This window comes from Meriones unguiculatus, chromosome 9 (genome assembly GCF_030254825.1).
Source record: "Meriones unguiculatus strain TT.TT164.6M chromosome 9, Bangor_MerUng_6.1, whole genome shotgun sequence".
NCBI classification, from domain to species: domain Eukaryota; kingdom Metazoa; phylum Chordata; class Mammalia; order Rodentia; family Muridae; genus Meriones; species Meriones unguiculatus.
This window is the reverse complement of record NC_083357.1, coordinates 77,738,119-77,753,162: the sequence shown is the minus strand read 5'-3', so window position 1 is coordinate 77,753,162 and position 15,044 is coordinate 77,738,119.

The window sequence follows — 15,044 nt, the reverse complement described above, 5'->3', positions numbered from 1 at the left end:
GTATAATTGTAAATATGTGGACACTGCTAAAAAACAGAAAAACAAGTAATAAAGTATTACTGATTACATTCTCTAGAAGTAATTATCAAGAAAACGACAGAATACAGAGATGTGGGAAGAGAAAATTGTAGCTAAAACTCAAGGATCATATTCAATTTTTGTCTTATGCTGTCACTTCCTATGTTTTGGTGTTTCACTGTATATACACCTCAAGGAAATCACGGCTTAAAGTGGTTTACACCTTCTTGATTCCTTCTGTAGCCCTTTACCACTCTTTACAGTTGTGAAAACTGTATCACAAGCAAGTCATTAGAAAACCAGAGTTTTTAGTGACCTGAGATAAACAGGTGTATATTCAGGGCCAGTCATGAATAGAGTTTATAGCTTTGTTAATTTTCATACTCTGTTTCACCAAAGATTTAAGAGTTATAACATGATTAACATTCACTGCAATATTATATCTGCAAATGTGTTGTTACTTAAAGGCAATCATTAAAAAGTGTATCTGCTACAGCTGCATTTCTCAGTAACTGCCATAATGCTAGTTTTACTTTCAACCCTAAGCCTATTTATTTGTGTACTTGATCAACTTAGAATTTGGAATGGACATGAATCAAGTAACAGTAAAATGATTCCAGAATCATACAATGAAGAGAAAGGTTGTGCAGTTCAGAGTTCTATACCTATTTCATGTAAAACCCAAAGTGTTCTCTGCTAACTATTACTTAAATAATGCCACTACACATTTCAGAGTTGTATGTGTAATCTCAACTAAGCAATTTTCAATAGTGGGTTTTCAACTTTATTACTTTTTAGGATTGTTGTTTTCCTAGTAATTAAATATTTTATCAAATTAGATAATCTAAAAGATGGATTCTTCAATATTTTCCAGTTATGATCATTTCACCCAAGACATTTTTATATGACTTAGGCACATACACAAATAAAATTCTTATTGGTGATAAATTATAAATTACTATATTAAAAAAATAGTATACATATTATTTTAACATTTATTAAAGTTAAGAGCAAATTTGCATACTAATAAATAAAGAATAAACTGTATATTTGGCACTGGAGGACATAAAAAAAATCTTGAGTGATTTTCAAACTGCTACTTTGATCTTATAATTTCATATGCTGAGAATGTTGTCTTATGCTAATATGAATAAAAGATGATAGAAGTATGTTTAGGGCCATTTCAGAAATGTGTGAAAAATCTGTCATAACCCCTAGCCAAAATTCAGTTAATAATTTTTTTACATAATTCAAGCAAGAGATGCAAATAGCACATATTTAACTATATGAAGCATTGTAGTAAAATACAACCCTAAGACACATTAATTTGATCCTTACCTGATGGGAAAATTTTTTAAAGTTTTCACTTACAAATTATACTCTGATTTTACATGAGAGCATGAAGTATATGCAGAATAGTTGGTAACACACATTAGACTTGATTCGGAGATGAGGTGACTCAGGCCGAGGTCCTGAGCACTGTGTGGAGTGACAGCATGTCTAGAGCAGCATGCATATTATGTGCATGACCAAGGCTGAGTGAAGGCACATGAAACAGCATGGGTGAGGTTATAACCTGAACAGTTCAGATTCATTGTATTTGGTTGTGAACTCATTTTTTGGGAATCTGCAAGTGCAGACACCTTATAATTGTCAGTTTGTGGGTACCCCTAAATTCTATTTTACAATGTTCTTTGATTTAGGATGACTATGTGTGTGTGTGAAAGGGTTTTATGTGCAGCAAGAGTAATTTGCCTATCTTTGTATCAGTTTATGCTCCTCCATTTTGCAGAGCACTCATCTGGAAGAAACCTGATTCTTTTTAAGATAAGACTCCCCTATCTCCTGAAACTATTTTACTTTTATTTACTTCTATCTGATTTCATTTGGTATTCTTTCCTTATAATATTTCCTAGATCTTCCTACATTAGTTCTTTTGTTGTTGTTCATAACATATATTTTTTTTTTCCATATTACCTTCCATACTTCTATGGTCACAATCAATGGATGTAGGGATATTTAGAATGAGCAACCTCTTCCCAAGTCTATTAGTTCTGACTGAAGGAGCCGCTTCGTTTGAAGTTGTCTGCCTCCTGTCACTTCAAATAATAATCAACTATCAAAAGACTCCCTGCAGGAATGTCACTAAGATGAAAAGCTGGATGTAAAGAAAGTTCCCTGTACCTCAGAATAACCAATAGACCTGAATTTTCCTCATAGAATGGTGACTCGTTACCTTTAGAGATCTGAATTAATGATGAATTCCCCATCTCTAGATGAGAGCTGTAGTTACATCTGCATACTCCATAATCACAGTAGTTTTCTAGAAAATGTAAAAACTGAAAAATATATACATTTTTGCTTTAAAAAGGAAAATATTTAACAGATAATTGTGAAAAACTTTTTCTTAACATATCAATGTAACAGCTTTCTTTATTCTTTTCATTTAGAATGTAGATAAAGAGATAATTTGGGGACAAAAACAAATATTATATTTCTCTAGGACATCTGTAAAATTCTCACCATAGTGTCTTCTGGTTATGTCACAGAAATGCACAGAAATTCTACAACGAAATTGTAATTCACACAGCTCTTTGCAGAGTTTCACTAACTGTTGAGTTTTGCAAACTTGGTCTTTGTTCTACATAAACACAGAGAAGTAAACAATGTTCACAGAATTTCATAAGATCATCTGACTTTCCACGTATTGTTTCAAACATGATCTGAGAAACCGAAGACCCAGAAATAAATCCACACACCTACAGACCTACAGACACTTGATTTTTGACAAAGAACCCAAACTCATACAAGGGAACAAAGAAACCCCCTTCAACAAATGGTGCTGGTCTACCTGGATGTCTGCAAGTAGAAAAATGCAAATATATCCATATTTATCACCCTGCACAAAACTCAAGTCCAAGTGGATCAAAGAGCTCAATATAAAACTAAATATAGTAAATCTACTAGAAGAGTAAGTAGGGAACAGCCCTTAAGTCGTTGGCACAGGAGACAACTTTCTGAACAGAACACCAACTAACTGCTCAAGCTCTAAGATTAACAATAAAAGGGAACAATAAAAGGGAACTCCTCTGTAGCCTGGCAAATCTGCAACCCCTAGGGGGAGGTGATCAAAGAGCCTATCACTGAATTCATGCCAGAGAAAGACCCTGCTTCCCTTGCTTTGATACCTCGATCCATAGAGTCTTTCAGAGGTTTTCTGTGGTAGGCTCCTATCCTATTCCCTGTCTCCTCCTGCTTCCAATGTCTAACATGTTTGTCCTTCTGAATGAGGATTTAGCATCTTTCCTAGGTTCTTCCTTGTTGTTTAGCTTCTTTAGCAGTATGGGTTTTAGTATATTTATCCTATATTATATGGCTAATATACACTTATGAGTGAGTATATACCAGGTGTGTCTTTCTGCTTCTGGATTACCTCACTCAAGATGATCTTTTCTAGTTCCCACCATTTGCCTGCAAATTTCATAGCTTAGTAGTTTTCCATTGTGTAAATGTATCACAGTTTCTGTATCCATTCCTCTGTTGAGGGATATCTAGATTGTTTCCTAGATGTCCCTAGCTATTCCTAGTTTCTGGCTATTTTGAAAGAACAGCTATGAACATGGTTGAGCAAATGTCTTGTTGTTTAGTTGAGCATCTTTTAGATATATACCTAGGAGCCTCATAGCTGCATCTTAAGGTATCACTATTCCTAATTTTAAGAGGTGTAGACTTGCCAGGCCACAGAGGAAGACATTGCAATTAGTCCTGATGAGACCTGATAGGCTAGGGTCAAATAGAAAGGGAGGAGGACCTCCCATATCACTGGACTAGGGGAGGAACATAATGGGAAAAGGAAGGAAGGTGGTATTGGGAGGATATGAGGGAGGGGGCACAGCTGGGATACAAATTGAATAAATTGTAAAAATGATAATAACAAAAAAGTAAAAAAAATAATAAATGGGACCTCTTGAAAAGCTTCTGTAAGGCAAAGGACACTGTCAATAAAACAAAATAGAAAGCAGTCTAGAGATTGGGTGAAGATCTTCAACAATCCTACATCTAACAAAGGGCGTAACATCACACACGCACACACACACACACACAAACACACACACACACACACACACCTCAAGTTTTATATATATATATATATATATATATATATATATATATATATATATCTTAAGAAATTAAATAGCAATAAACAAAATAATCCAATTAAAAATGGAGTTCGGAGCTAAGCAGAGAATTCTCAACTGAGGAATCTTGAATGAATGAGAAGCACTTAAGGAAAAACAATAAATGTTAAGGGATATGTTTTGTGTAATGCATCTCAACTTAACTTCATATCAAAGATCATCTGGTGACATTCTACACACACTGCCTCTGCTGATGTACTTGGACAGAATCTGGTTCAAGACTTCTCAGGCATAAATACTTTTAAATGGAATGCCTTGGTTGGTCTTAAGACACATCCAGGATTCAGTGGTATGCAAGTGTCCAGGCGCAGGGGCTGTACCTGACTCTATTGCCTGCTTCTGGATCTCTTTTCCCCAACTGGACTGCTTTTGTCTAGTCACAAATAGATGATGTGTCTAGTCCTACTGCAACTTGATATTCCGTCAGGTTGAAATCCATGGGAGGCCTCCAATTTTCTGAGGAGAAAGAAAAGACAGGAGGATGGGTGGGACAGGAGAGGAGAGGGAAAACTGTAATCCTATCAGGATGTAATAAAATAAAAAAAAATAAATAAAATTTCCAAAGTTAGACAAAAAATAAACTGGAAGATGTTTGGCATTTTGTTGGTTAGGAAGTTTAAATTAGTATAATATTTTTATCATATCTGGATCCTATTCTCATAATTGGTAATATAGGAACCCTGACTTAATTCAGAAAGCCACAAGATCTAAACATTAGCTTTGTGGAGGTTGCTGTATTTTCCTTTTGTGGTTTATGTTAAGATTGGTGCATCTTTGCCTTTTCTGATCCCCTGTCTCAGGCCATTTTATTTCTCTACTTATAGTCTTAACATTAATAAAAAGTTACCCTGAGTAAGACTGTATGTTATCACATGTCACAAGGAAGATGTTTAAAGTTAGTCTGTTTCAAGGCAGCTTCAAAACCTTGATGTTCTTTTACCTCTTTCACAACATAATGGTCTCTAAATGCAAGCGTCAAATGGCTTTTCTTAATTGGACATCTTTGTATCACTTCACTTATCTCCTGCTAACCATGTAAGAACAATTCAGCATTGTGAGTGGAGGGCTCTTTAACCACCCCTCTCCCTCCTCCCACCACAAGAAGCAGCCTTGCTAGACCACAGAGGAGGATATTGCAGCCAGTCCTGAAAAATACCTGATAAACTAAGGTCAGATGGAAGGGGCGGAGGACCTCCCCTATCAGTGGACTTAGAGAGGGGTAGAGAAGAGATGAGGGAGGGAGAGTGGGATTGGGAGTGAATGTTGGAGGGGGCTACACCTGGGATACAAAGTAAATAACCTGTAATTAATATAAAAAATAAAAATTATAAAAAATATGAAATAAAAATAAATAAAATTTTCAGCATTGTGGTGTATAATCAGTGCTTTCCCAATGGTAAAATCACCTGCAAATAACTCAGATTTCTCTTACCATTGCATACTGTCAGCAGCACACAGCTCTCTCCGTCATGGCTTTTTTACCTCACCCCTGTCTGAACTAACTGTTTTTCTGGAAGTTTCACTTGCCTTCGATAGACATTCATTGTCAGGCCCTTTTTTCTCAAAAGCTCACAATTTGTTGTCATGGCTCTGTATTCCAGCAAGATGACATCTCACCTACTTCTACTATACTGTCTGTTTCTAAACTTCTATAATTTTTTTTATTTATTTTTATTTTTTATTTTTTTTATCAGTTACATTTTATTAACTCGGTATCCCAGCCGTGTCCCGATCCCTCATTCCCTCCCAGTCCCTCCCTCCCTCCCTCATCTCCACCATGCCCCTTTCCAAGTCCACTGATGGGGGGACCTCTTCCCCATTCATCTGACCCTGTTTTATCAGGTATCTTCAGGACTGGCTGCAAAGCCCTCCTCTGTGGCCTAACAGGACTGCTCCTCCCTTCGGGGGTGGGGAGACCAAAGAGCCAGTCATTGAGTTCCTGTTAGAAATAGTCCCTGTTCCCCTCACTTTGGGAAACCAATTGGTTACTGAGCTACCACAGGCTACATCTGAGTGGAGGTTCTAGGTTATATCCATACATGGTCCTTGGTTGAATGTCAGTCTCAGAAAAGACCCTGTGCCCAGATATATTTGGTCCTTGTGGAGCTCCTATCCTTTCCCCATCAGACTAACTCCCCTTCTTTCTTATGATTCTCTGTACTCTGCCAAAGGTTTGGTCATGAGTCTTTGCTTTGAAAACACTGCTAGTTAGAGTCTTTCAGATGCGCTCAGTAGACTCCTGTCATACGTTCAATGCACATCCCATCTGTCCTTCTAAACGAGGATTGATCATCTTACCCCATGTCCGCTCAATTGATTATCTTTTTTAGGTGTATAGATTTCATTATGTTTATCATATCTTATAGGTCTATATAAGTGAGTATATCCCATGTTTGTCTTTCTCCTTCTGGGATATTTCACTCAGAATGATCTTTTCTAGATCCCACCATTTGCCTGCATATTTCATGATTTCCTCCTTTTTGATTGCTGAGTAGTATTCCATTGTATAAAAATACCACAATTTCTGTACCCATTCCACCGTTGATGGACATCTGGGTTGTTTCCAGGTTCTGGCTATTACAAATAGAGCTGCTATAAACATGGTTGAGCAAGTGTCCTTTTTTTTGTACTTGAACAAACTTTGGGTATATACCTAGCAGTGGTATAGCTGGGTCTGGAGGAAGCACAAAAAGGCTGAGAAAGAAATTAGGGAAACAACACCCTTCACAATAGCCACTAATAACATAAAGTACCTTGGTGTGACTCTAACCAAGCAAGTGAAAGACCTGTTTGAGAAAAACTTCAAGTCTCTGAAGAAAGAAATCGAAGAAGATATCAGAAGATGGAAAGATCTCCTGTGCTCATGGATTGGTAGGATTAACATTGTGAAAATGGCCATACTGCCAAAAGTAATCTACAGATTCAATGCAATTCCCATCAAAATACCAACGCAATTCTTTACAGACCTTGAAAAAAAAGATTCTCAGCTTCATATGGAGAAACAAAAAACCCAGAATCTCCAAAATGATCCTGTACAACAACAGATCATCTGGAGGTATCTCCATTCCTGATCTCAAGCTGTACTACAGGGCAACAGTAATAAAAAACTTCATGGTATTGGCATAGAAACAGAAAGGAGGATCAATGGAACCACATAGAAGACCCAGAAATAAATCCACACACCTATGAATACTCGATATTTGACAAAGAAGCCAAATCCATTCAATGGAAAAAAGACAGCATCTTCAACAAATGGTGCTGGACCAACTGGATGTCTACATGCAAAAAAATGAAAATAAATCCATATTTATCACCCTGCACAAAACTAAAGTCAAAGTGGATCAAGGACCTCAACATAAAACCAGATACCCTAAATCAATTGGAAAAAAAGTGGGGAACAGCCTAGAACTCATTGGCACAGGAGACAACTTCCTGAACAGAACACCAACAGCACAGGCTCTAAGAGCAACAATCAATAAATGGGACCTCATGAAACTGAAAAGTTTCTGTAAAGCAAAGGATACCGTCATCAAAACAAAACGACTGCCTACAGATTGGGAAAGAATCTTCACTAACCCTTTATCTGACAGAGGACTAATATCCAGTATATACAAAGAACTAAAGAAGCTGAAAAGCAGCAAACCAAGTAATCCAATTAAAAAATGGGGAACAGAGCTAAACAGAGAATTCTCCACAGAGGAATATCGAATGGCAGAAAAACACTTAAAGAAATGCTCATCCTCATTAGCCATCAGGGAAATGCAAATCAAAACGACCCTGAGATATCACCTTACACCCATTAGAATGGCCAACATGAAAAACTCAAGCGATAACACATGCTGGAGAGGTTGTGGAGAAAGAGGAACTCTCCTCCACTGCTGGTGGGAATGTAAACTGGTACAACCACTCTGGAAAGCTATCTGGCACTTTCTAAAACTTCTATAATTTTATTTTCAGGATTTTCAGTTATGTAGTCAATTAAAAGTTACTTTCACTTACTTCTACAAATCTATGCATTTACTTATTTGCCTTGTATCCACTTGACACATGTTACGTAATATACCATATGCGCTAACAACTTACAACTGGAGGGTCTTAAAAACAATGAAAATGTTCAAACAAAACAACATTGCTCTAAAATGACACAGTGGAGATCATACAGACTTTAATCATTAAGGATAAGCCTGGAGCACTCTAAATGCCTCTCAGGAATTTCTCTTTTTCTTCCTTAAAATTAATTGAACTTGCAAAACATTTCAATACTACATACTGTCTTCAATTATTAATATTTATACCATTGACCTTTAAACAAACATTCAAAGAAAGCAAAAGTATGAATGTGTCTCTATTTCTTAATTTTAAGAAATACTTTGTTTCAATATTGTAGAAAGAAGTAAAATCACTTAAGTTGTGAGAAAGGTAAAACATAAAATGAACATATTTTTATACATTTTTACATTTATTTTTCATGCTTTTCCATATAACTATACTTAGATACCATATATAGTAAAGAGTATCATTATAATAGCAGTCATCAAAATAACTCATTAGACATTTTTACATACACTTATTTTTTTGTGGTCTTTGTTTTTGTGTGTCTGTGTGTTTTTATTTGTCTACATATTTGCTTCTGTGTGTATGCATGTGTATGTTAACAGATGAGCATAGAGCAAAGAACAATTTAAAATTAATCAATTTTAAATAAGAATATTGGTAAGCTATATCTTTTCATCAAAGTATATACACTGAAAATGTTGCATTGGCCATGACATTTGACCTTTGATATTTTCTAAAAGTATACTAAAATAAAAATACCCCGCAAATGTATTAAAATATTTGGGTTTTTATTATCCCATACACAAAACTTGAAAAAAATCTGTGTAGAAAAACATAATAAAGAAACCATGCCTTATCATAATGTTTCTCTGTTGAATAGCCACTATACTACAGTATACTGAAATATCAAGTAATTATCACTGAAGTAAGAATTTACCAAGTAGAAATTGAAGATGGGTCATCGAATAATCAAATAGACCATATTAAACTATTCTGTCTCTTCTTCCAATGTAATTCATTGAGTTTTCTGATAAATTAATATTGACTTTCAGATTTAATGATTTCATTATAACAGTCATTAATGCAACATTAAAATTCACTGTGAAATATAAACCTGATTTAAGATATTCAAATTATACAATTAACCAATTATTGTTCTTGAAAGGACTTGCATGCAGAAGAAGTATTTGCTCACTTCCTCTTTATTTTATAAAGACTCACATCTTTATCAAAGTGTCCTGTATCTCATGTTATTGGTGTGACTGGGCTCTTTACTCTGGACTATTTACAGTGAATTTTGTAGCATTTTATATATTTATTTTTTATTAATTACAGTTTATTCACTTTGTATCCCCCCTGTACCTCCCTCCTTACTCCCCTCCCAATCTCATCCTCCCTCTTCCCCACCCGGGAAACCTCTTCCAGTCCACTGATAAGGGTGGTCCTCCTCCCCTTCCTTCTGATCCTAGTCTATCTGGTCTCATCAGGAGTGGCTGTATTGTCTTCTTCTGTAAGACAATAAGGCTTGTTTCCCCCTCAGGGGGGGAAGTGATCCAAGAGGAGGCCAATCAGTTCATGTCAAAGACAGTCCCTGTCCCCATTACTATGGAGCCCACTTGGATACTGAACTGCAGTAGGCTACCTCTGTGCAGGGGTTCCAGGCCATCTCTATGAGTGGTCCTTGGCTGGAGTATCAGTCTCAGTCTCAGAAAAGACCCCTGTGCCCAGACTTTTAGAATTTGTCACTGTCCTTGTGTAGCTTCTGTCCTCTCCAGGTCTTACTATCTCCCACTTGTTTCATAAGATTCCCTGTACTCTGCCCAAAGTTTGGCTATGAGTCTCAACATCTGCCTCAATACCCTGTAGGGTAGAGCCTTTCAGAGGCCCTCTGTGGTAGGCTCCTGTCCTGTTGCCTGTTCTCTCCCTCCTCCAATGTCCATCCTGTTTGCCTTTCTGAATGGGGATTGAGCTTTAAACACAAAAATCTTTCTAATTTTGCATAAGCAATACAAGTGGTTTCTTTAGTCTATGCCTTACCTCATACAACATCCACAGGTGTCTTTATAAATGATAGTTTGATGGCTAAAAGGTCATCTATCCACATAGTTTGTGGGGAATAATGTGTAGATAGATATTTAATAGCTGCTAATTTTCCTGCATTTATCCTTAATGATTAAAGTCTGTATGATCTCCACTGTGTCATTTTAGAGCAATGTTGTTTTGTTTGAACATTTTCATTGTTTTTAAGACCCTCCAGTTGTAGGTTGTTAGCACATATGGTATATTACGTAACATGTGTCAAGTGGATACAAGGCAAATAAGTAAATGCATAGATTTGTAGAAGTAAGTGAAAGTAACTTTTAATTGACTACATAACTGAAAATCCTGAAAATAAAATTATAGAAGTTTTAGAAAGCGCCAGGTAGCTTTCCAGAGTGGTTGTACCAGTTTACATTCCCACCAGCAGTGGAGGAGGGTTCCGCTTTCTCCACAACCTCTCCAGCATGTGTTATCGCTTGAGTTTTTCATGTTGGCCATTCTGATGGGTGTAAGGTGATATCTCAGGGTCGTTTTGATTTGCATTTCCCTGATGAGCTCTCACTGGCTCACTGGCTGTACATCCTAGGATTCTTACTACTCAACGCAAATACTTTCTTAGTCAAATGCATTTGCCATCAGTTGTAGTTAGTAATTATTTCTTTACCAAGTCAGTACTTGCATTTATACAAGTACTTTTTAAAAATCTGAACCTGCCACCCTGCTTTACGAGCTACTTTTGCTTTTGGTACTTGTAAATATGTATTTCACACACTCTAGAAGGAGTTTTTGTTTCATTTTGTTATTGTACTTCACATTACATTACATGTATGAATGTTTTGCTTTCATGTGTGGATTAGTACTACTGTGCCTGCTACTTGTGAAGGCCAGAAGAGGGAATCAAATACAGTGGAATTTTAGTTACAGATTATAATAAACTGTCATGTGGCTGTTAGGAAATGAACCCAGATCCTCCAAAAAATCAGACAGTGGCCATTAACACTGAACCATGTCTCCCACACTCCCACAGTTTATTTGTCTGAATGTTTCTTCAGTAAATTTCACTTCAGATGGTGTAGATTCTTGCCTGTATTATTTAAATTCTGGTACATTTCTTGATAAAACGAGCACTACTTTTTATTTGTTTGAAAACCAAATGAATATGTAACAAACAAACAAATAAATAATGAACAAGCAAAGATCTATTATAAGGCTTTTCTTTCGTAGTTCTGTAGTTCTATTTTTTTTATATCAACCATGAAAACAAGACTAAACAAGGTCCTGCATTCACACACATATGTGCACACACATAAAACAAACAAATAAGAAAACATCTTCAGAAAAATTAACTATTTGAGCTCATAAATAATTCTCTTGATCTTGAAATTGAGTTTTATTTTATCTGTAGATGCTATTGTTAAAGAATCTGGTTTAAGAGTCAAATCCCTACTACATGATGGCAAGACAGGATATGAAAGCAGATTGATGCTCAAAAATTTTATTTGAAAGGTTTATGCTTTGAGCAGCATTGGGCGAGCTAAGGGATCTACTAACAGGAAATCTTTGGACATCAACAAAGTCATACTCATTCACCTCTTAGAACTAAAATCAATCAGTGGCCTCTTTTGTCAAGGTTCATGCCCTGTAACTTTTATTCATTTCTTTTCTTATTAGAAAGTGTTAGGTTTTTTTTTTTTTTTTCAACCACCTTCTTATTCAGGAGGTTGATGTTAGCCTGCTGTTTGAATATTTGTTTTGTGAAATACAGAAATTCTTCCTAGTGATTCAAAAGAGGAAATGTTAAGATTGGCTTTTCTTACTTTCAAGTGCGTCTTTCTCTTGGAATACTACAGAGGGAAACAAAAAAAAAATCACCTTTGAAGCAGTTGCTACACGGTGAATACTAAGCTTGGCTATGGCAAACCTTTGATAGCTTCTACTGTTTTCAACAAATTCCAAAGGGATACTTAAAAATGTTCATTGAAATTATTTCTTTTTCTTAGCATTCTGTAATGTCCTGTTATTCTATAAAAAATCCTGAATTATCTAATGAGGAGATTTGTAAGAAGAAATAAGCCATTCCTGATTTTGGCAAAATCTCAAAACAACATAGAACAGTTATGTAAAGAAAGGGCCAAATATATCTGGGCACAGGAGTCTTTTATGAGACTGTATCTCCAACCAAGGACCATGTATGGATATAACCTAGAACCCCTACTTGGATATAGCCCATGGTAGCTCAGTATCCCAGTGAGTACCCTAGTAAGGTGAACAGGGACTATTTCTGACATGAACTTAATGGCTGGATCTTTGACTTGCCCCCCCCCCCCCAGGAAGAGTAGCCTTGCTAGACCTCGGAAGAGGACATTGCAGCCAGTCCTGAAGATACCTGATAAGCTAAGTCAGATGGAAAAGGAGGAGGACCTCCTTATCATTGGACTTGGAAAGGGGCAGGGAGGAGATGAGGTAGGGAGGGTGGGATTGGGAGAGAATGAGGGAGCGGGATACAGCTGGGATGTAGAGTTAATAAACTGAAACTAGTATTAAAAAATAATAAAATAAAATAAAGAATTACAGCAGGGGTCTCAGGAAAATAAGTTAGTTTAAACCATTATGAATTATTATAGCATAAATAATGAGTCTAAGGGTAGGGATTCCACTATAGCTGACACTCAGGGCTCTGATGATTGTGGCAAAAATATTCCTGGCCAGGAGTTTGCATGTGTGGAATTCACTCCCTCACTCAGCTCATTCAGGTTTCCACTAGGAGATGGATGGCATCCTATGGAAAGACTGGTTCATTTTCTATTTTGTCTACCCAGAGAAGAAGATTTTTGGCAATGAAAACAAAAAGTCTATGTGCTAGCATTAGGTCTTATTTTACAGTCAGAATAATATGACAATGATTATCAACCACAACTACAACAGTTATGATTGAAAGTACCATGATATTTAATGGCTAAAATCAGATTTTGTGGGTTTTTTTTTTTTTTTTATTCTCTGGGGACCTTTCCATGTATCTGCGGTTGGCTTGGAACTTACTATGTAGATCAGGGTGGCCTCAGTTTCACAGAGCTCAACCTGCCTCTGCACTTGCCTCTGCCTCAGCCATGTGCACCCTCGCACCTGGTTTTTAGTATGTTAAATTATGCATAATGCAGAGATATGTACATTTCTATCGCTGATAGGTCATAGATTAAACAAGAACATGTCTTATATGCACAAATGTACTCATGTGCATGTATTCGTATATGTATATATTTACATGTCTACTATATCTGCCTCTGTGTATATATGGATGGAAATTTCTCTCACAATTGATGTTAGAGAAAATCATGCCATAGTGCTGTGATTTATACATTAGCATGAGTTATCCTTGAAACAGAAATTAAACAGAGGATATAGAGAAAAATAATACTATGTAAACCTATATTTATATGCAATCAATATGTTCCTCTTGAACGTTTTCCTGTGAAAACCAATCCACTCAATCATAGAAAATCCCATGTTTATTGTAAAATATAGTGTGTATATATTTTATTTATTTATTATTTTTTTCTTATCAGTTACATTTTATTAACTCTGTATCCCAGCTGTATCCCGCTCCCTCATCCCTCCCAATCCCACCCTCCCTCCCTCATCTCCACCGTGCCCCTTTCCAAGTCCACTGATGGGGGGGACCTCCTCCCCATTCATCTGGTCCTGTGTATATTAAGAAAGATTCTAGTTAAATATTCCCTGGAGATGAACTACATATAGGTAATTAATTAGAACACCTTAAAGAAAAACCTCAACTTTCTACTTTTCTCAAAATTTCCAAAGTAGGATGCCATCTTATGTATAAAGCTGTACTTCCTTCAATAAAAGAAAAAAGACCCCCCCACACACACAATATATATATTTATATGTTAAACCAAACCAATTTCATTATTTGCAAAGTATAAATGACATTAAAACATTTGATGGGCTTATATAAATAATTTAGAAATGTATATGTAATTTTTGAGTCATCTCATCTTTTACATTATTTTATTTTGTTCATGCTAAGAACAAAACCAGTGTCATGCTAATGTTTCCAGAATTAATTATACTTTCTTTTGGGAGTGACTGAATGTTTCGATGGGTACCATGTGAGTGTCTGATACTTTGGAGGGTGAGAAGTGATTGCCAAATATCATGGAACTGCAGTTCTAGAAGGCAATAAGCCCATATTTGGATGCCGGAAACTAAACCTGGGGCCTCTGCAAAAGTAATAAATGCTCTCAATGTCTAAGCCAGCACTTCACAGTACCCTGTGTTTTCATTATCGTCTCTACAGTAACCGATACACAGCAAAACAAGACCTATTTGTATCTTTGAGTGTATATTCCAAACAATATGTTGTAAACATAAGATCAACTTGGTTTAATTGACAGAAAATGCTGAATTCATATTTATATAAAATATTATAAATACAATAATTACAAAAGTTTGTTTTCTGTAAAATACCATGATTTATTTAACATGTCAATCAGTGATATGAAGAACTTGAGTGACTGGCTGGATAAAACACATAGCCAAGTCAAGAAAATCATAGCCAATCATGCATAAGGAAAATCTGCTACAATCGTTCATGAATGTTAAATGTCAACAGTGATGGATATTTATACAGTAAAGGAGGGAAAGGTGGAACAGTGGCATTCTGGATCAAAATTTCTGAAAGTGACATTGATGTGTTATGACAGATCAGAGAAA